The following is a 21,430-nucleotide window of genomic DNA, read 5'->3' on the forward strand; positions in this document are numbered from 1 at the left end:
AATATCCCATCTCTCGATCTCAAGCGCCTTAAATAACACCTCCCTCTCGAATCTGCCTCTTACCATCCACTCCGCTCGCTCTTCCACATTCTTCAATACAAAGCGCACCGTGCCCCTCATTATCCCTTCATGGGACAGAGGGCGCCCAGCCGCCGCCGCCGAAGGCCACTCACCACCAAAAGACGTCATCTGGGAGCCCCACCTTCACCCCCTGGGCTTCACCCAGAGCGATTCCAGTGGTGGCTCTTAGCTGTACTCCCGCCGCTTCCCAGTCGACTGGTCTCCTCCTCTCCCAGTGGTTCCTCCTTCGCCGCTGCTTGCTCCGCTCTCTCGCCACTCGTCTTCTCTCCTCCGCCGCCAATCCCGACCTTCTGACACAGACTTCCAGCCGCGGACAAGCCACGTACTAGTTATCTTGGCCAAAAGGCCGAGAAGCGATGCCCACAAAGGCGCGGACCGACGCGCGGGCGTTCCGCTGGCGCACAGTGGCGCAGGCCGACTCCTCTGGAGCCCGGGACCCGCGCAGCTGCCGGCCTCCCTGCAGCCAGAGGCCTGCCGCGGGACTCTGCTCCCCCTCTCTCTTGCCTGCCCGCCTGCCTTCCTGCCAGTCCCGGGCGGGGGCCCTGCTCTTTGATCTTCTGTCAACGGCCCGACAACGACCGCAGCCGCAGGGGGCGCCAGCCGCCCGGCCTCCTTAGCTTAGGCCCCTCCCACCGGCAGCAGCTGCGCCCAACCGGCTGCAAGCCAAAGCCGAGCGCCAGCACCTGCGGGCAGAGGCAAGGGGCAGCTCTCTCTCGGGAGGGAGGGAGGGACGGGGACGCGCGCGCACACACGCCTGCCTGCCTGCCTGCCGAAAAAAAAGAAAGAAAAGGTGGATATACTAAGTTTTTTGGAGGGAAAACGCCCAGCTGTCGAAAGGGGCCCGCCTGCAGGGACGGGGACGGACACGCACGCAAGCAAGCAAGCAAGCAAGCAAGCAAGCAAGCAAGCCACGCCTGCCTCCCTGGGAAAAGGCTGAAAAACCTAAGTTTTTTGGAGGGAAAACGCACGGGAGCCGAAAAGGGGGCCGGCCTGCTTGCCCAGAGAGTCGAGACGCGGGAAAGCGCACAGAGGGAGCACGGGAACCGAGAGGGCGAGAGAGAGACAGAACACAGAGACACACAGATGGGGGACGAGGGACGAGACCCGAGAAGAAGGAGCTCCAGTCCACTTCGCTTGCTTGCTCGCTCGCTCGCTAGCTAGCTAGCTACCTAGCTACCTACGTCTGTCTTTTCACCGCTGAGAGAAGGTGGTGCACCGCTCCCGGAGGCGCTGCAATACCGGGCCGATGCGTGGAGAGGACGGAGCAAGCTCCTGATCCAGCTCCCTGTTCCAAAAATCCGTTTAATATGTGGTCCCCCGATGGGGGACGTATCAGATATTAAACTGATAAGAACAGATTTTTTTTTTTTATGTTTTTTTTTACAAACATAACAAACTTCAACACAGCACAGTAAGACAACCACACCCTTCCCCAACATTCAAACATACCCTAAACCAGCCTCCCTCTGTAACACTAACAACAACCCTTATTCTATTACACTCAACAATCCGAAACACAAATCAAACGGTCATGAAAATGTTAGTACAACAGTATTCATATTGGTTCATTTCGAAAATAGAATCACAAAAGAAACAGACATCAGAACCATAAACACAAAACCGTTACATTACCATAATCCCGCCCTGTATGCAAAAAAGATCCCTCCTCCATCCCCAACATTCCTTATATTATTATAAAACAAACCCATATACAGAAATCAATTTAACACCCCAAAGAAATTAATCCCTTCCATCTTTCTTTGGCCGCAGCAAAACCCCACCGTAAGATGTCCCACCGAACACGTCTAGTAACTTCATTTTTGCCTTTGCTAAATACAGATAAGGCTGAAACACAACTGCCATGCTCCACCACCTCCCTCCTCGCTACCCATATATAAAATTTAACCAAACTAATTATATACCATAACACAAATTCATTATTCCATTTTCTCACCCCCTTTACTCCCCGAAACACCACCCGACTGCTTAAAACAAAATCAACAGCGGCTTTCTGTAATAATTCAGCACTGTGACCCCACACCCTTTGGGCGAAAACACAGCCCCAGAAAACGTGAAGCAGGGTTTCGACCTCAGAACAGCCAGGCTGCGGGCACTTATCCTGTCTGGACAACCCATGCCTGTAGAGCGTGTCCCTCACCGGCAACCTGTTCCAGAGAGCCCGCCAGTTTAGGTCCTTGAGTCTGTTTTCTAGACCCACCGGCTGGATCTGCCGCCACTCCTCCTCCGACACCCCCACCACTGCAGGTTCCCCCTTCTCCATGATAGTCCTATACATCTGTTTGTGGTCCGTAGCCCCCAAGCCCTTTCTGAACCCTGGGTGCTTCTGTAACCACACCACCGCATGTCTATAATGCCAGGGCAATTTTTGCGCCTTCGGCGTTGTATTCGTCCAGACTACCAGGTGCTTCATCGTATTCGCAAACCACAAACGGATAAAACATACACAAAGGTGATCCGGATCTTCGTATAGTGTTTTACACAAATTTGCGACAAATATTGTGTCTAGTTTCAACGGGAAGTCTGGAACCGACCTACCACCCTCCTCCACTGGCCTGCACATATCCGCTCTCTTGATGTACTCATGCCCCCCACTCCAAACGAAGTGGAAGACCGCCCTCACCAGGTTTCGACGCAGCCGAGCAGGCAGAGGGAACACACAAGCCAAATGAAGCAGCAATGGCAGTATGTCTACCTTTAGGACTAGTACTTTCCCTGTGTACGTCAGCGACCTATTCAACCACATACCGATCTTTTGATTTACCTTCCCCAGCCTCAGGTCCCAGTTGATCCTGGCGGAGTCCTGCGTATGAAAAAGAACTCCCAGAATTTTAACCGGTCCCGTCACCAAGGTAAGACCGCCCGTCACATCTTGTCTTTCCTTCCATCTACCGAAGTATTTAACCGTACACTTTGCTTTGTTCAAAAAAGCACCTGTCCCTTTGGTCATACTATCTGCTATCTGTAGTACTTGGTGAAGACTTCTGTCAGTGCTAAGAAACAGAGAAATATCGTCTGCATAGGCTGCTATTTTCGCCTGTTCTCCTCCACTCCCAGGAACCACCACCCCTTCCACTCGAGGATCCCCACGAATCCGATGCAGAAAGGGTTCTATGTACAGCACATATAATAAGGGGGACAGAGGGCATCCCTGTCTCACCCCACACCTGACCGGAATGCCCATGCCAAGCATACCGTTGATGCATACCCTTGAGATGACATTATTATACAAAACCTTGATCCATCTGATGAGGCCCTCATCCAGCCCCACTCTTCTCATCACCTCCCAAAGGAATGAGTGATGCACCCGGTCAAAGGCCTTATTTTGGTCTAGGCTCACAAGCATCATCTCAAGGTTCCTGTCCTCCACCCATTCAATGACGTCCCTGATCAACTGCAGGTTCCACTTTACGTTTCTACCCTCCACACTGCAGGTTTGGTCTTTACTTATCAGGTCCGGCATCACCTTCCTCAGCCGTCTCCCCAATACTCTGGCCAAGATCTTATAATCGGAACAGAGTAATTGGATCGGCCTCCAGTTCTCCAGATCTTCCTTGTCTCCTTTCTTAAACACCAGAGACATAATACCTGTCCTCATCGTTCTGCCGAGTTCACCCTCCCTCAGGACTTCGTTATAAACCTCCAACAACACCGGTAGTAACCTTTCTCGGAAGGTTACATAAAATTCCGTCGGGAGTCCGTCCATCCCCGGGGTGGTACCTCTACGCAGGCCACCAATGGCTTCTCCAATCTCAGTCATTGTTAGGGCCTCACCCACACCTTCCATACCATCAATCTTCCTGTCAAACCCAATCAACCACTCATCCCACAAACTCTCATCCACTGGTTTCTCTGAAAATAAAACCTTGTAAAAATTAGTTGCACACCTCACCATGCCTTCTATGTCTCTGACCCTGGACCCATCTTCTCTCCTCAGACCCTCGAAGAGAGTCCTCTTCTGTCTGGCTCTGACCGAGCCAAAAAACTGGGCTGAGCACCTCTCCTCCCCCTCAATCAGGTTACCCTTCAACCTAAACAAAAAATCCTTAGCTCTCTCTACCCAAAGTTCTTTCAGTCTGAGTTTAAGCTCAGAAACTTTTGTCATGTCGAAAGCACCACCCTGGTTGGAAACCACATACTGCTCTTCTAGTTCCTGCTGCAATCTCACAAGCTCTCCTCTCTCTGCTACCTTCTTTTGGCTACAGTATGAGATAGAAGCCTTGGAGATCGCCCTTTTACAGGCTTCCCACCACAGCACCGCTGTCTGGTACCGCCCCCTCTGTAACTGGAACCGATCCAAAAGCGCAACTATCAAACTCTGATAATCGGCTTCCAATAACACTTTCGTGTTCAGTTTCCAGTAGTTTGATTTAGGGTCCATACCATCTGGTATCAAATCAACCGACAGCAACAGATGATCTGAAAACCATACCGGAGTAACCGTTGCCGCCTGTGTCAACCCACGTAGGGTGGTGAAGATATAATCAAGTCTTCTGAAGACACCCCTTCCATTACTCCATGTGTGCATTCTCTGTCCCTGACTATAGTCCTTGTGACCATCTTTTAGGTGAAACCGTGATATTAATTCTTTAAGATCACTCACACTCACACCACTCGCATCACATACATCAATATTAAAATCCCCTCCCATCACCACCACTCTATTGGTGTACAGATGTGGCTCAAGGTCCTTCAAAAACGCCCCCTGGAGCCGCCTTTCGGCAGGCCCGTAGACAGCTATTAAACGTACCTGCAATCTTTCCCATGCCCCATCTACAATCATTAGCCTTCCTGGGACTATGCAGTTAACTTCGCTTACAGAGAAATTCGGGGTTCCACATAGGATCCCGATTCCGGATGAGTGCACTCCCCCTACACTCCACCAGGACTCCCCTTTTACCCAGTCTCTCTTAAAGGTGACAATATCACCTTTTGTGCCTAAGTGTACTTCCTGCAAGAAACAAAAGCCGAAATGGCGCGCTTCTAACCATTTGAAGACGCCAATCCGCTTACTATGATTTTTAAGCCCTCTGGCGTTAATAGTACATACGGTACGACTCATGTTGGGTCAAAGGGAGTCTGCAGCTGCAACCCGTCTCCCAAACTAAAAGCACTCTCTATTCCAAGAGGACTGAGGAGATTCCCACCCACACTCATAACCTGCGGGGACCCCTCCCCCAGGGATGATGGACTTACCCCAGGATCATCGGAGGTCAGGAGGTGGATACCGCCGTCTTTCCCCGACTGTTCTGAGGTCTCTGAAACGAAATCCTCCTGTTCCACCACTATATCGCCCTGGCCCGGGGGTATGGGGTCGTCGAGGGTACTGACCTCAGCAGAGGCCTCCAAGGGGTCAGCCTCCTCACCCTGCTCTCCACCCCTCTCCCTCTGTTCCCCTTCCTCCCTACTCCCCCCCTCCCTACCTCCCTCTCCCTCTCCCTCTACACCCCCCTCCACCCCTACCTCCTTCCTACCCCCTTTCTTACACTCCCCCCTCGCCCTCTTTACAGCAATCGCCTTTTTCCGTCTCGGCATTCTCTGTCCTCTCTCTCCGTCTTCTCCCTTCTCTGCCTCGACGTCACTGTTCCCCGAGTCCTCCTCAACAGCTAGGACCTGAAAACGATTAGCCACAGTCTCGAACACGCACTCGTCGGACCTCATTCTTCTCTTCTCTGCCGCCGACTTCCTCTTTGCAGCCCTGCTAGGCTGGGTAACCCACTCCGGCGACTCCGACTCTGCCCTGTCCATCACTTCCGCCCACGACGAGGTCCCCGGACGCGCCTCTTCAGGTACCTTGGTCGCCTTTGGCATCTCCTCTGGTCTGTCGTCTCTTTCTTCTCTTGCGTCTGCTTGTGTCCTCTGGGTGGTCGCGGTCTTCTGCTGTGGTCTGCTCTCCTCTCTCCTCGGGCCCTCTGCCGAAGTCCGCACCACATCTGCAAAACTTCGACTCTTCATCGGACAAACCCTGTACACATGGCCTTCTGCCCCACACAGGTCGCACGTTAAGACCTTAGTACAGTCCTTAGTTTCGTGAGTTGTGGCCTTACACTTTCTACACACACCGCCAGGACAGTTCGCCGCTACATGACCCCTCTGGAAACACTTCTTGCACGTCACCGGTTGGCCTGGATAGAAGAGGTAGCCTCTATTAGGCCCAATCGTGAAATAAGCCGGGGGATGTACCACTCCCTCACCCTCAGATGGCTTAGGTTTTAGCCGCACCGTGTATCTTCTTTTACCGGTCCACACTCTGAGGACATCTAAATCTTTTTGACCTTCTCCCTGCACGTCCACAAATCTGGATAAAAAGGTGATTACGTCTCTTTCTGGGACCCGATGATTAAATAGGTGAATTGTCAGAGTCCTGAGCTCCCTGGCAAACAAAGGCTCTATCAAGAAATCATTAAGCGGTTCCACATCTCTTCCTTCACACACCTTTTCCCAGGCTTTCTCACAAAGTTCATCCGATGCAAGCGACAGGTCGTATATCCCTCTGACTGGGAAATCTTGTAGACAATCAATGTCCTTCAATTTAATCCCTAGAGCCTTCATCAGGACTACTCTTTCAAACCGCTCACGGTTCATCCATTCCTTCTTCTTCTCTGCCTCCTTCACAACAAAACGCACTGTGCACCGCATCTGCCCCTCACGGGACAGAGGGTGCACAGCCGCCGAACCGCGGGCCCACTCACCACCTTCGACCGCTGTCATCTTGGAGGCCCCACTTCGCCCCCTGGGCTCAACCCAGGGCGACTACCCGTGGTGACCTTGGTGGACTTCTGCTTCGGTCTTCTGATGGTAAGGTTCCGCCCGTCTGGTCTGGTTCCGTTGTCCGCTGTCTTCTCCTTCTCCTCTTCGCCTTCGTTGTCTTCGCCTTTTGTCAAGTCCTCAGACCGCGGTCATGCCACGTATCTTTAGATCTTGGCCAAAAGGCCGAGAAGCGATGCCCACAAAGGCGCGGACCGACGCGCGGGCGTTCCGCTGGCGCACAGTGGCGCAGGCCGACTCCTCTGGAGCCCGGGACCCGCGCAGCTGCCGGCCTCCCTGCAGCCAGAGGCCTGCCGCGGGACTCTGCTCCCCCTCTCTCTTGCCTGCCCGCCTGCCTTCCTGCCAGTCCCGGGCGGGGGCCCTGCTCTTTGATCTTCTGTCAACGGCCCGACAACGACCGCAGCCGCAGGGGGCGCCAGCCGCCCGGCCTCCTTAGCTTAGGCCCCTCCCACCGGCAGCAGCTGCGCCCAACCGGCTGCAAGCCAAAGCCGAGCGCCAGCACCTGCGGGCAGAGGCAAGGGGCAGCTCTCTCTCGGGAGGGAGGGAGGGACGGGGACGCGCGCGCACACACGCCTGCCTGCCTGCCTGCCGAAAAAAAAGAAAGAAAAGGTGGATATACTAAGTTTTTTGGAGGGAAAACGCCCAGCTGTCGAAAGGGGCCCGCCTGCAGGGACGGGGACGGACACGCACGCAAGCAAGCAAGCAAGCAAGCAAGCAAGCAAGCAAGCCACGCCTGCCTCCCTGGGAAAAGGCTGAAAAACCTAAGTTTTTTGGAGGGAAAACGCACGGGAGCCGAAAAGGGGGCCGGCCTGCTTGCCCAGAGAGTCGAGACGCGGGAAAGCGCACAGAGGGAGCACGGGAACCGAGAGGGCGAGAGAGAGACAGAACACAGAGACACACAGATGGGGGACGAGGGACGAGACCCGAGAAGAAGGAGCTCCAGTCCACTTCGCTTGCTTGCTCGCTCGCTCGCTAGCTAGCTAGCTACCTAGCTACCTACGTCTGTCTTTTCACCGCTGAGAGAAGGTGGTGCACCGCTCCCGGAGGCGCTGCAATACCGGGCCGATGCGTGGAGAGGACGGAGCAAGCTCCTGATCCAGCTCCCTGTTCCAAAAATCCGTTTAATATGTGGTCCCCCGATGGGGGACGTATCAGATATTAAACTGATAAGAACAGATACTACACTTGATCTTAGCCAAAAGGCCGAGAAGCGATGCCCACAAAGGCGCGGACCGACGCGCGGGCGTTCCGCTGGCGCACAGTGGCGCAGGCCGACTCCTCTGGAGCCCGGGACCCGCGCAGCTGCCGGCCTCCCTGCAGCCAGAGGCCTGCCGCGGGACTCTGCTCCCCCTCTCTCTTGCCTGCCCGCCTGCCTTCCTGCCAGTCCCGGGCGGGGGCCCTGCTCTTTGATCTTCTGTCAACGGCCCGACAACGACCGCAGCCGCAGGGGGCGCCAGCCGCCCGGCCTCCTTAGCTTAGGCCCCTCCCACCGGCAGCAGCTGCGCCCAACCGGCTGCAAGCCAAAGCCGAGCGCCAGCACCTGCGGGCAGAGGCAAGGGGCAGCTCTCTCTCGGGAGGGAGGGAGGGACGGGGACGCGCGCGCACACACGCCTGCCTGCCTGCCTGCCGAAAAAAAAGAAAGAAAAGGTGGATATACTAAGTTTTTTGGAGGGAAAACGCCCAGCTGTCGAAAGGGGCCCGCCTGCAGGGACGGGGACGGACACGCACGCAAGCAAGCAAGCAAGCAAGCAAGCAAGCAAGCAAGCCACGCCTGCCTCCCTGGGAAAAGGCTGAAAAACCTAAGTTTTTTGGAGGGAAAACGCACGGGAGCCGAAAAGGGGGCCGGCCTGCTTGCCCAGAGAGTCGAGACGCGGGAAAGCGCACAGAGGGAGCACGGGAACCGAGAGGGCGAGAGAGAGACAGAACACAGAGACACACAGATGGGGGACGAGGGACGAGACCCGAGAAGAAGGAGCTCCAGTCCACTTCGCTTGCTTGCTCGCTCGCTCGCTAGCTAGCTAGCTACCTAGCTACCTACGTCTGTCTTTTCACCGCTGAGAGAAGGTGGTGCACCGCTCCCGGAGGCGCTGCAATACCGGGCCGATGCGTGGAGAGGACGGAGCAAGCTCCTGATCCAGCTCCCTGTTCCAAAAATCCGTTTAATATGTGGTCCCCCGATGGGGGACGTATCAGATATTAAACTGATAAGAACAGATTTTTTTTTTTTTTTTTTTTTTTTTATTATAAAGATACAAAACCACAAACAACAATCAGCAACAACCCCGAAACCATGTCATACTAATGAAAATAACCCCTTCCACCTCTCTTTCGCCGCAGCGAATCCCCACCGCAAAATATCCCATTTCACCCGACAGATTATATCGTGCTTTGCTTTGTATACCACAGCAGATGGCGCTCCACTCACTCCGTGCTCTGTAAGGTCCTTGCGTGAAGCCCAAAGATGATATTTGACCAGACTGATTAACAGACATAACAAAAAACTTTGTCCCCATCGGCGCGGTTTCGAAATCCCCCGCAGTATCACATGACTTGTTACATTAAAATCCGGTTTAACCTTTCTCAGAACCCCCCCACACAGATCCCAGACCCGTCGTGCAAAATCACAATCCCACAACACATGTTGAATTGTTTCTGTCTCACTACAATCAGAACGTGGACATTTGTCCTGTCTAGAGAGGCTGTGGCGGTGTAGCGTCTCCCTGACCGGGAGCCTCTTCCACAGGATGAACCAATTCAGATCTTTCAGTTTATTTTCTAATCCTACTGGCTGGTTCTGCCTCCACACTTCCTCTGTAATACCCACCACTGCTGAATCCTCTCTAGTTGTTGCGAGTTGGTACAGTGCTTTGTGATTTACAGACACAACCCCTTCTTTAGCACCTGGGTACTTCTTCAACCACTGCACTGCATGTTTGTAGTGCCATGGTAATTTCTCAGCTTTCGGTGTCGTGTTAGTCCAGACCACCAAGTGCTTCACAGCAGACGAAAACCACAAACGAGTGAAATAAACACACAGGTGGTCCGGACTTTCATGTAAAATCTTGCACAAACCGGCGACAAACAAGGCGTCCAATTTTACCGGCAAGTCAGGCACCGCTCTGCCTCCCTCTTCCACCGGCCTGCACATGTCCACCCGCTTGATGTATTCGTACCCTCCGCCCCAGATGAAACGGAAGATAGCCCTCACCAGGTCTTTACGAAACCTGGGAGGCAGCGGGAACACCCAGGCCAGGTGAAGGAGCAACGGCAGGACATCCACTTTCACCACCAGCACTTTCCCTACGTACGTCAAGGGTCTGCTCTGCCACAACCCCAGTTTTTGCTTTACTTTAGAAAGCTTGTTTTCCCAGTTAGCTATGGCAGAGCCACTGGACAGGAAACTGATGCCCAAGATCTTAATGGGACCTGATTCCAGCGTGAGGCCTCCGACCACATCTTGTCTGTCTTTCCATTTACCAAAATATTTAACCGCGCACTTACTTTTATTGAGCAGTGCTCCTGTGGCTGCCGTCATCTTATCCACAATCTGCAGAACTTGGAGAAGACTCCTGTCTGAGGTAAGAAGCAGCGTTACGTCATCTGCATAGGCCGCAATTTTTGCCTGTAGCCCACCACTACCGGGAACTACCACACCTTCCACCCAGGGGTCGCTTCGGATCTGTTGCAGGAAGGGCTCCAAGTATAATACATAAAGTAAAGGGGACAGGGGGCACCCCTGCCTCACACCACAACTCACCACAAACCCTGTCCCCAACCTTCCATTAACACTGACCTTGCTGACAACCTTGTTGTATAGTATCTTAACCCATCGAATAAAACTCTCGCTGATTCCTAATCTTTTAAGAACCTCCCACAGGAAGGGGTGATGGACCCTGTCGAAAGCTTTACTTTGGTCCAAATTAACTAGCATAAGCTCGAGGCCCCTCTCCTCTACCCATTCGATGGCATCTCGTACAAGCTGAAGATTCCAAAACAGCTTCCTACCTTCGACGCTACACGTCTGTTCTCTACAGACTAAATTGGGCATCACCTTCCTCAGCCGCCTGCTTAGCACCCTAGCCAAGATCTTATAATCGGTGCAGAGCAGTTGGATCGGCCTCCAGTTTTCCAAATCTTCCTTAGGGCCTTTTTTGTAAACCAGAGTTAAGATTCCCTTTTTCATAGTCCCTGCAAGTTCTCCTGACATCAGGATCTCCTTAAAAACCTCCAGAAGCATAGGCTGCAAGGTAGCCCAAAACACTGAATAAAAATCAATAGGCAGACCATCTATACCCGGAGCTGTGCCCTTCCGCAACCCCGACATTGCTTCCTTTAGCTCCTCACCTGACACGTCGCCATCTAAATCATCGGCGCTCACGATCTTCTTACCTATCCCTGACAGTAGTTCTTCCCACACGCCAGTGTTCACCGATTTTTCCACAAACAGCTCTTGATAAAAATTCGACGCACAACTCACCATACCCAATGGGTCAAAAGTAACAGTCCCATCTTTCTGTTTTAAACCTTCGATCAATGTCCGTGCTTGCCTAGCTCGCACCGAACTAAAGAAAAGAGCCGAGCACTTCTCGTTATTTTCTATTAGGTGACCTTTAATCCTAAAAAGAAAATCCCTAGCTCTTGTTGTCCACCATTCTTTCATTTTATGTCTAAGCTCTGCAGCCTTCTGTGCATCAAATGCCTTACCTTGATTAAATGCTTCATACAGATTCTGCAGTTCACATTGCAGCTGGTCTATTTCTTCCTTTTCCTGCTTTTTCCTGACACGGCAAAATCTAATAGATGCCCTACGCACTGCCCTCTTACACGCCTCCCACCAGTTTACTGCAGATGTAAATTTCCATCTACTGTTATCGAAAGTCTCCAATACCGTCGTTATCTGACTTCGATACTCGACCTCTGACAATACCTTGATGTTTAATCTCCAGAAGCCTGATCTAGGCCCGGAGTTGTCAGAGGTCATATAGACAGACAGCAGCATGTGATCAGAAAACCACACTGGAGTTACCTGTCCAGCCCGTGATGACCCTCGCATGGTGGTGAAGATATAATCCAGTCTTCTAAAACTGTCCCTGCCGTTGCTCCAGGTGTAGTTTTTAGAGGTCGGGCCAGGAATGCCAAAGCCATCCTGCAACTTAAAGTTTGCTACCAGCTCCCTCAAGACACGTGCCCCTGCCCTATTTGTGTCGCCGATATCTATATTAAAATCTCCGCCCATAATCACCGTTCTATTTGTGTAAAGGAGTGGCTCGATTGACTTAACAAAATCCGCCTGTAGGCGTCTTTCCGCCGGCCCATATACCGCAATCAGGCGTACCTTTAAGCCATCCCACACCCCATCAACAACCAATAACCGCCCCGGAACAACCGAAAGGACATCATTACACACAAAATTCGACAAACCACACAAAATCCCCACCCCTGAAGAGTGCACGCCCCCAATACTCCACCAAGACTGTCCTATTTGCCACTCTTTCTTAAAAGCTCTAATGTCCCCCTGCGATCCTAAATGGACCTCCTGGAGAAAACAAAAGCCGAACCGGCGCCTTCCGAGATCATCGAAGACGCCCGCCCGCTTCACAGGGCTCCTCAATCCCCTGACATTAACCGTACAAATTAAACAATTCATGGCGGGTCGTGGAGAGCTTGTACTTCCACCTCACCTGCCCGGCTAACCACTGGATACCCTGATTCCCCAGATGCCGGATCACTCTCCTCCTCCCCGGAGTGCTGCGAGCTCTCCTCTCCCGAGGAAGACATCTCACACTCTGGATCCTCGGATTCCTGTGAGTGACCGGATTTCTCCGTCTCCGCCTTGCCTCCTGGTTCAGCTTCGCTCCCCTCACTACTTACGTTTGGGTCACCTTGCCCAGGCGGGATGGGTTCTTCGCTGACCACCACCTCCTCCATTTCTGCAGGGGTGGCCATAGCAGCAATAGGATCACCACTTTCCGCCTCTAGGCTTTCCTCTGGGCCCTTCTTTTGCACTCTAACTCTTCCTGAGGCCTTCTTACATGGTCTCCTAACCACCCCCCCCTCACCACCCTCTCTTTCTACTGCTAATACCGGGGTTTTGTCTGATCTTAAAACCATCTCCTCACTACCCTTCTCCTCTACTCCATCAGAGTCACTGCCTGGAGTCTCTATAGGCAGTGCCTGAAACCGATTTTGAGTGCTAATTCGGGCCCGGCGCAAATCAGGACCCTTTGACCTTCTCTCTCCCTTCCTTTTAGCAGACCTGCTCAAGACTGGAGACCAGCTAGGAGACTCTGGCCTCTCCTCAGGGACCATATCTGCCCAAGATCTGGATTTTACAGGCTCCGAAACCTCTCCACCCGCCTTCTCAACATTTTGCCCCCGACCTCCCTTGCCTCCCTCCTCAGGTTTCCCCTGAGACCCCCGGAAGATTACTGGTCCGCCCGATGGGCCCGGTAAGTCCAGCCTCGGGTCCTCAACGGGAACCTTCACAATGTCCGCAAAACTTTTTCGTTTCCTGGGACATGAACGATACATATGTCCAGCAGACCCACACAAATCGCAGGTCATGACTTGTTCACAGTTTTTAGCCTCGTGACCTGCCATACCACACCTCCTGCAGAGTCCCCCCGGACAGTTCGCTGCAATATGTCCCAACTGCAAACACTTTTTACAGGTCAGTGGCTGGCCAGGGTAGAATAGGTAACCCCTGTTTGAACCAATTCTAAAGAAGGCAGGAGGGTGTAAGACTCCCTCGTCCCCCGATGGCTTCGGTCTGAGCCTGACCATATACCTCCTCTTCCCGGTCCAGACTCCCACCCGATCTATCACTTTAACTCCTGCCCCCTGAATGTCTACAAATCTTGATAGAAACATCGCAACGTCTCTCTCTGGTAGCAGTGTATTAAACACATGTACGGTGAGAGTCCGCAGTTCCCTTGCAAAGAGCGGTTCTATCAGAAAATTCTTCAGTGGAACATAGTCTTTGCCAAATTGGGCCTTACGCCACACGGCCTCACACAGTTTATCCGACTCCATGGTTAAATCAAATATTCCCTTGTTCACAAAGTCCTGCAAACTGGTAATGTCCTTCACCTGAACTCCCAGAGCGCGAAACAATACATCCTGTTCGAACTTGTCCCTGTTCTTCCAATTCTCCTTTTCTTCCTTGGTCTTCACCACGAAGCGCACTGTGCGCCGCATCTGCCCCTCTCGGGACAGAGGGTGCCCAACCGCCGAGTCGCGGGTCCACTCACCCGCCGCCGCCGTCTCTGCTGCCGCCGCCATCCGGAAGCCCCACTTCGCCCTCTGGGCTCAACCCAGAGCGACTACCCGTGGTAGCTTGTGGACCCTCGGCCTCCTTCCTCCTCCGGTAAGGTTCTCCTCCGTCTCCCGGCTGGCTCTCCTTCTCCTTCCTCGCCGTCACCGCCGTCACCGCCGTCGTCTTCTTCCCCGCCGTCGTCTTCTCTTCCCCTGACTTAGTCCTCTAGCCGCGGGCATGCCACGTGCTATCAGATCTAAGCCAAAAGGCCGAGAAGCGATGCCCACAAAGGCGCGGACCGACGCGCGGGCGTTCCGCTGGCGCACAGTGGCGCAGGCCGACTCCTCTGGAGCCCGGGACCCGCGCAGCTGCCGGCCTCCCTGCAGCCAGAGGCCTGCCGCGGGACTCTGCTCCCCCTCTCTCTTGCCTGCCCGCCTGCCTTCCTGCCAGTCCCGGGCGGGGGCCCTGCTCTTTGATCTTCTGTCAACGGCCCGACAACGACCGCAGCCGCAGGGGGCGCCAGCCGCCCGGCCTCCTTAGCTTAGGCCCCTCCCACCGGCAGCAGCTGCGCCCAACCGGCTGCAAGCCAAAGCCGAGCGCCAGCACCTGCGGGCAGAGGCAAGGGGCAGCTCTCTCTCGGGAGGGAGGGAGGGACGGGGACGCGCGCGCACACACGCCTGCCTGCCTGCCTGCCGAAAAAAAAGAAAGAAAAGGTGGATATACTAAGTTTTTTGGAGGGAAAACGCCCAGCTGTCGAAAGGGGCCCGCCTGCAGGGACGGGGACGGACACGCACGCAAGCAAGCAAGCAAGCAAGCAAGCAAGCAAGCAAGCCACGCCTGCCTCCCTGGGAAAAGGCTGAAAAACCTAAGTTTTTTGGAGGGAAAACGCACGGGAGCCGAAAAGGGGGCCGGCCTGCTTGCCCAGAGAGTCGAGACGCGGGAAAGCGCACAGAGGGAGCACGGGAACCGAGAGGGCGAGAGAGAGACAGAACACAGAGACACACAGATGGGGGACGAGGGACGAGACCCGAGAAGAAGGAGCTCCAGTCCACTTCGCTTGCTTGCTCGCTCGCTCGCTAGCTAGCTAGCTACCTAGCTACCTACGTCTGTCTTTTCACCGCTGAGAGAAGGTGGTGCACCGCTCCCGGAGGCGCTGCAATACCGGGCCGATGCGTGGAGAGGACGGAGCAAGCTCCTGATCCAGCTCCCTGTTCCAAAAATCCGTTTAATATGTGGTCCCCCGATGGGGGACGTATCAGATATTAAACTGATAAGAACAGATTTTTTTTTTTTTTTTATGTTTTTTATTACAAACATAACAAACTTCAACACAGCACAGTAAGACAACCACACCCTTCCCCAACATTCAAACATACCCTAAACCAGCCTCCCTCTGTAACACTAACAACAACCCTTATACTATTACACTCAACAATCCGAAACACAAATCAAACGGTCATGAAAATGTTAGTACAACAGTATTCATATTGGTTCATTTCGAAAATAGAATCACAAAAGAAACAGACATCAGAACCATAAACACAAAACCGTTACATTACCATAATCCCGCCCTGTATGCAAAAAAGATCCCTCCTCCATCCCCAACATTCCTTATATTATTATAAAACAAACCCATATACAGAAATCAATTTAACACCCCAAAGAAATTAATCCCTTCCATCTTTCTTTGGCCGCAGCAAAACCCCACCGTAAGATGTCCCACCGAACACGTCTAGTAACTTCATTTTTGCCTTTGCTAAATACAGATAAGGCTGAAACACAACTGCCATGCTCCACCACCTCCCTCCTCGCTACCCATATATAAAATTTAACCAAACTAATTATATACCATAACACAAATTCATTATTCCATTTTCTCACCCCCTTTACTCCCCGAAACACCACCCGACTGCTTAAAACAAAATCAACAGCGACTTTCTGTAATAATTCAGCACTGTGACCCCACACCCTTTGGGCGAAAACACAGCCCCAGAAAACGTGAAGCAGGGTTTCGACCTCAGAACAGCCAGGCTGCGGGCACTTATCCTGTCTGGACAACCCATGCCTGTAGAGCGTGTCCCTCACCGGCAACCTGTTCCAGAGAGCCCGCCAGTTTAGGTCCTTGAGTCTGTTTTCTAGACCCACCGGCTGGATCTGCCGCCACTCCTCCTCCGACACCCCCACCACTGCAGGTTCCCCCTTCTCCATGATAGTCCTATACATCTGTTTGTGGTCCGTAGCCCCCAAGCCCTTTCTGAACCCTGGGTGCTTCTGTAACCACACCACCGCATGTCTATAATGCCAGGGCAATTTTTGCGCCTTCGGCGTTGTATTCGTCCAGACTACCAGGTGCTTCATCGTATTCGCAAACCACAAACGGATAAAACATACACAAAGGTGATCCGGATCTTCGTATAGTGTTTTACACAAATTTGCGACAAATATTGTGTCTAGTTTCAACGGGAAGTCTGGAACCGACCTACCACCCTCCTCCACTGGCCTGCACATATCCGCTCTCTTGATGTACTCATGCCCCCCACTCCAAACGAAGTGGAAGACCGCCCTCACCAGGTTTCGACGCAGCCGAGCAGGCAGAGGGAACACACAAGCCAAATGAAGCAGCAATGGCAGTATGTCTACCTTTAGGACTAGTACTTTCCCTGTGTACGTCAGCGACCTATTCAACCACATACCGATCTTTTGATTTACCTTCCCCAGCCTCAGGTCCCAGTTGATCCTGGCGGAGTCCTGCGTATGAAAAAGAACTCCCAGAATTTTAACCGGTCCCGTCACCAAGGTAAGACCGCCCGTCACATCTTGTCTTTCCTTCCATCTACCGAAGTATTTAACCGTACACTTTGCTTTGTTCAAAAAAGCACCTGTCCCTTTGGTCATACTATCTGCTATCTGTAGTACTTGGTGAAGACTTCTGTCAGTGCTAAGAAACAGAGAAATATCGTCTGCATAGGCTGCTATTTTCGCCTGTTCTCCTCCACTCCCAGGAACCACCACCCCTTCCACTCGAGGATCCCCACGAATCCGATGCAGAAAGGGTTCTATGTACAGCACATATAATAAGGGGGACAGAGGGCATCCCTGTCTCACCCCACACCTGACCGGAATGCCCATGCCAAGCATACCGTTGATGCATACCCTTGAGATGACATTATTATACAAAACCTTGATCCATCTGATGAGGCCCTCATCCAGCCCCACTCTTCTCATCACCTCCCAAAGGAATGAGTGATGCACCCGGTCAAAGGCCTTATTTTGGTCTAGGCTCACAAGCATCATCTCAAGGTTCCTGTCCTCCACCCATTCAATGACGTCCCTGATCAACTGCAGGTTCCACTTTACGTTTCTACCCTCCACACTGCAGGTTTGGTCTTTACTTATCAGGTCCGGCATCACCTTCCTCAGCCGTCTCCCCAATACTCTGGCCAAGATCTTATAATCGGAACAGAGTAATTGGATCGGCCTCCAGTTCTCCAGATCTTCCTTGTCTCCTTTCTTAAACACCAGAGACATAATACCTGTCCTCATCGTTCTGCCGAGTTCACCCTCCCTCAGGACTTCGTTATAAACCTCCAACAACACCGGTAGTAACCTTTCTCGGAAGGTTACATAAAATTCCGTCGGGAGTCCGTCCATCCCCGGGGTGGTACCTCTACGCAGGCCACCAATGGCTTCTCCAATCTCAGTCATTGTTAGGGCCTCACCCACACCTTCCATACCATCAATCTTCCTGTCAAACCCAATCAACCACTCATCCCACAAACTCTCATCCACTGGTTTCTCTGAAAATAAAACCTTGTAAAAATTAGTTGCACACCTCACCATGCCTTCTATGTCTCTGACCCTGGACCCATCTTCTCTCCTCAGACCCTCGAAGAGAGTCCTCTTCTGTCTGGCTCTGACCGAGCCAAAAAACTGGGCTGAGCACCTCTCCTCCCCCTCAATCAGGTTACCCTTCAACCTAAACAAAAAATCCTTAGCTCTCTCTACCCAAAGTTCTTTCAGTCTGAGTTTAAGCTCAGAAACTTTTGTCATGTCGAAAGCACCACCCTGGTTGGAAACCACATACTGCTCTTCTAGTTCCTGCTGCAATCTCACAAGCTCTCCTCTCTCTGCTACCTTCTTTTGGCTACAGTATGAGATAGAAGCCTTGGAGATCGCCCTTTTACAGGCTTCCCACCACAGCACCGCTGTCTGGTACCGCCCCCTCTGTAACTGGAACCGATCCAAAAGCGCAACTATCAAACTCTGATAATCGGCTTCCAATAACACTTTCGTGTTCAGTTTCCAGTAGTTTGATTTAGGGTCCATACCATCTGGTATCAAATCAACCGACAGCAACAGATGATCTGAAAACCATACCGGAGTAACCGTTGCCGCCTGTGTCAACCCACGTAGGGTGGTGAAGATATAATCAAGTCTTCTGAAGACACCCCTTCCATTACTCCATGTGTGCATTCTCTGTCCCTGACTATAGTCCTTGTGACCATCTTTTAGGTGAAACCGTGATATTAATTCTTTAAGATCACTCACACTCACACCACTCGCATCACATACATCAATATTAAAATCCCCTCCCATCACCACCACTCTATTGGTGTACAGATGTGGCTCAAGGTCCTTCAAAAACGCCCCCTGGAGCCGCCTTTCGGCAGGCCCGTAGACAGCTATTAAACGTACCTGCAATCTTTCCCATGCCCCATCTACAATCATTAGCCTTCCTGGGACTATGCAGTTAACTTCGCTTACAGAGAAATTCGGGGTTCCACATAGGATCCCGATTCCGGATGAGTGCACTCCCCCTACACTCCACCAGGACTCCCCTTTTACCCAGTCTCTCTTAAAGGTGACAATATCACCTTTTGTGCCTAAGTGTACTTCCTGCAAGAAACAAAAGCCGAAATGGCGCGCTTCTAACCATTTGAAGACGCCAATCCGCTTACTATGATTTTTAAGCCCTCTGGCGTTAATAGTACATACGGTACGACTCATGTTGGGTCAAAGGGAGTCTGCAGCTGCAACCCGTCTCCCAAACTAAAAGCACTCTCTATTCCAAGAGGACTGAGGAGATTCCCACCCACACTCATAACCTGCGGGGACCCCTCCCCCAGGGATGATGGACTTACCCCAGGATCATCGGAGGTCAGGAGGTGGATACCGCCGTCTTTCCCCGACTGTTCTGAGGTCTCTGAAACGAAATCCTCCTGTTCCACCACTATATCGCCCTGGCCCGGGGGTATGGGGTCGTCGAGGGTACTGACCTCAGCAGAGGCCTCCAAGGGGTCAGCCTCCTCACCCTGCTCTCCACCCCTCTCCCTCTGTTCCCCTTCCTCCCTACTCCCCCCCTCCCTACCTCCCTCTCCCTCTCCCTCTACACCCCCCTCCACCCCTACCTCCTTCCTACCCCCTTTCTTACACTCCCCCCTCGCCCTCTTTACAGCAATCGCCTTTTTCCGTCTCGGCATTCTCTGTCCTCTCTCTCCGTCTTCTCCCTTCTCTGCCTCGACGTCACTGTTCCCCGAGTCCTCCTCAACAGCTAGGACCTGAAAACGATTAGCCACAGTCTCGAACACGCACTCGTCGGACCTCATTCTTCTCTTCTCTGCCGCCGACTTCCTCTTTGCAGCCCTGCTAGGCTGGGTAACCCACTCCGGCGACTCCGACTCTGCCCTGTCCATCACTTCCGCCCACGACGAGGTCCCCGGACGCGCCTCTTCAGGTACCTTGGTCGCCTTTGGCATCTCCTCTGGTCTGTCGTCTCTTTCTTCTCTTGCGTCTGCTTGTGTCCTCTGGGTGGTCGCGGTCTTCTGCTGTGGTCTGCTCTCCTCTCTCCTCGGGCCCTCTGCCGAAGTCCGCACCACATCTGCAAAACTTCGACTCTTCATCGGACAAACCCTGTACACATGGCCTTCTGCCCCACACAGGTCGCACGTTAAGACCTTAGTACAGTCCTTAGTTTCGTGAGTTGTGGCCTTACACTTTCTACACACACCGCCAGGACAGTTCGCCGCTACATGACCCCTCTGGAAACACTTCTTGCACGTCACCGGTTGGCCTGGATAGAAGAGGTAGCCTCTATTAGGCCCAATCGTGAAATAAGCCGGGGGATGTACCACTCCCTCACCCTCAGATGGCTTAGGTTTTAGCCGCACCGTGTATCTTCTTTTACCGGTCCACACTCTGAGGACATCTAAATCTTTTTGACCTTCTCCCTGCACGTCCACAAATCTGGATAAAAAGGTGATTACGTCTCTTTCTGGGACCCGATGATTAAATAGGTGAATTGTCAGAGTCCTGAGCTCCCTGGCAAACTAAGGCTCTATCAAGAAATCATTAAGCGGTTCCACATCTCTTCCTTCACACACCTTTTCCCAGGCTTTCTCACAAAGTTCATCCGATGCAAGCGACAGGTCGTATATCCCTCTGACTGGGAAATCTTGTAGACAATCAATGTCCTTCAATTTAATCCCTAGAGCCTTCATCAGGACTACTCTTTCAAACCGCTCACGGTTCATCCATTCCTTCTTCTTCTCTGCCTCCTTCACAACAAAACGCACTGTGCACCGCATCTGCCCCTCACGGGACAGAGGGTGCACAGCCGCCGAACCGCGGGCCCACTCACCACCTTCGACCGCTGTCATCTTGGAGGCCCCACTTCGCCCCCTGGGCTCAACCCAGGGCGACTACCCGTGGTGACCTTGGTGGACTTCTGCTTCGGTCTTCTGATGGTAAGGTTCCGCCCGTCTGGTCTGGTTCCGTTGTCCGCTGTCTTCTCCTTCTCCTCTTCGCCTTCGTTGTCTTCGCCTTTTGTCAAGTCCTCAGACCGCGGTCATGCCACGTATCTTTAGATCTTGGCCAAAAGGCCGAGAAGCGATGCCCACAAAGGCGCGGACCGACGCGCGGGCGTTCCGCTGGCGCACAGTGGCGCAGGCCGACTCCTCTGGAGCCCGGGACCCGCGCAGCTGCCGGCCTCCCTGCAGCCAGAGGCCTGCCGCGGGACTCTGCTCCCCCTCTCTCTTGCCTGCCCGCCTGCCTTCCTGCCAGTCCCGGGCGGGGGCCCTGCTCTTTGATCTTCTGTCAACGGCCCGACAACGACCGCAGCCGCAGGGGGCGCCAGCCGCCCGGCCTCCTTAGCTTAGGCCCCTCCCACCGGCAGCAGCTGCGCCCAACCGGCTGCAAGCCAAAGCCGAGCGCCAGCACCTGCGGGCAGAGGCAAGGGGCAGCTCTCTCTCGGGAGGGAGGGAGGGACGGGGACGCGCGCGCACACACGCCTGCCTGCCTGCCTGCCGAAAA

The 21,430-nt window shown here is 53.1% G+C and overlaps 4 non-coding genes across 4 annotated transcripts; all 4 read right to left on the reverse strand.

Annotated features, from left to right (window-relative positions):
* Nucleotides 1-1,286: 1,286 nt before the first annotated feature.
* On the reverse strand, nt 1,287-1,477 carry LOC148647871 (U2 spliceosomal RNA). Its single transcript, XR_015927075.1, has one exon. It is a non-coding gene; the product is annotated as a U2 spliceosomal RNA (small nuclear RNA).
* Nucleotides 1,478-7,891: 6,414 nt separating this feature from the next.
* Nucleotides 7,892-8,082, reverse strand: LOC148647872 (U2 spliceosomal RNA). The gene has a single exon (XR_015927433.1). It is a non-coding gene; the product is annotated as a U2 spliceosomal RNA (small nuclear RNA).
* An 847-nt stretch (nt 8,083-8,929) lies between these two features.
* Nucleotides 8,930-9,120, reverse strand: LOC148647873 (U2 spliceosomal RNA). The gene has a single exon (XR_015927082.1). It is a non-coding gene; the product is annotated as a U2 spliceosomal RNA (small nuclear RNA).
* Nucleotides 9,121-15,250: 6,130 nt separating this feature from the next.
* On the reverse strand, nt 15,251-15,439 carry LOC148647874 (U2 spliceosomal RNA). The gene has a single exon (XR_015927128.1). It is a non-coding gene; the product is annotated as a U2 spliceosomal RNA (small nuclear RNA).
* Nucleotides 15,440-21,430: the final 5,991 nt, after the last annotated feature.

Source organism: Lepisosteus platostomus, chromosome 15 (genome assembly GCF_059453375.1).
Source record: "Lepisosteus platostomus isolate fLepPlt1 chromosome 15, fLepPlt1.hap1, whole genome shotgun sequence".
Classification (NCBI taxonomy): domain Eukaryota; kingdom Metazoa; phylum Chordata; class Actinopteri; order Semionotiformes; family Lepisosteidae; genus Lepisosteus; species Lepisosteus platostomus.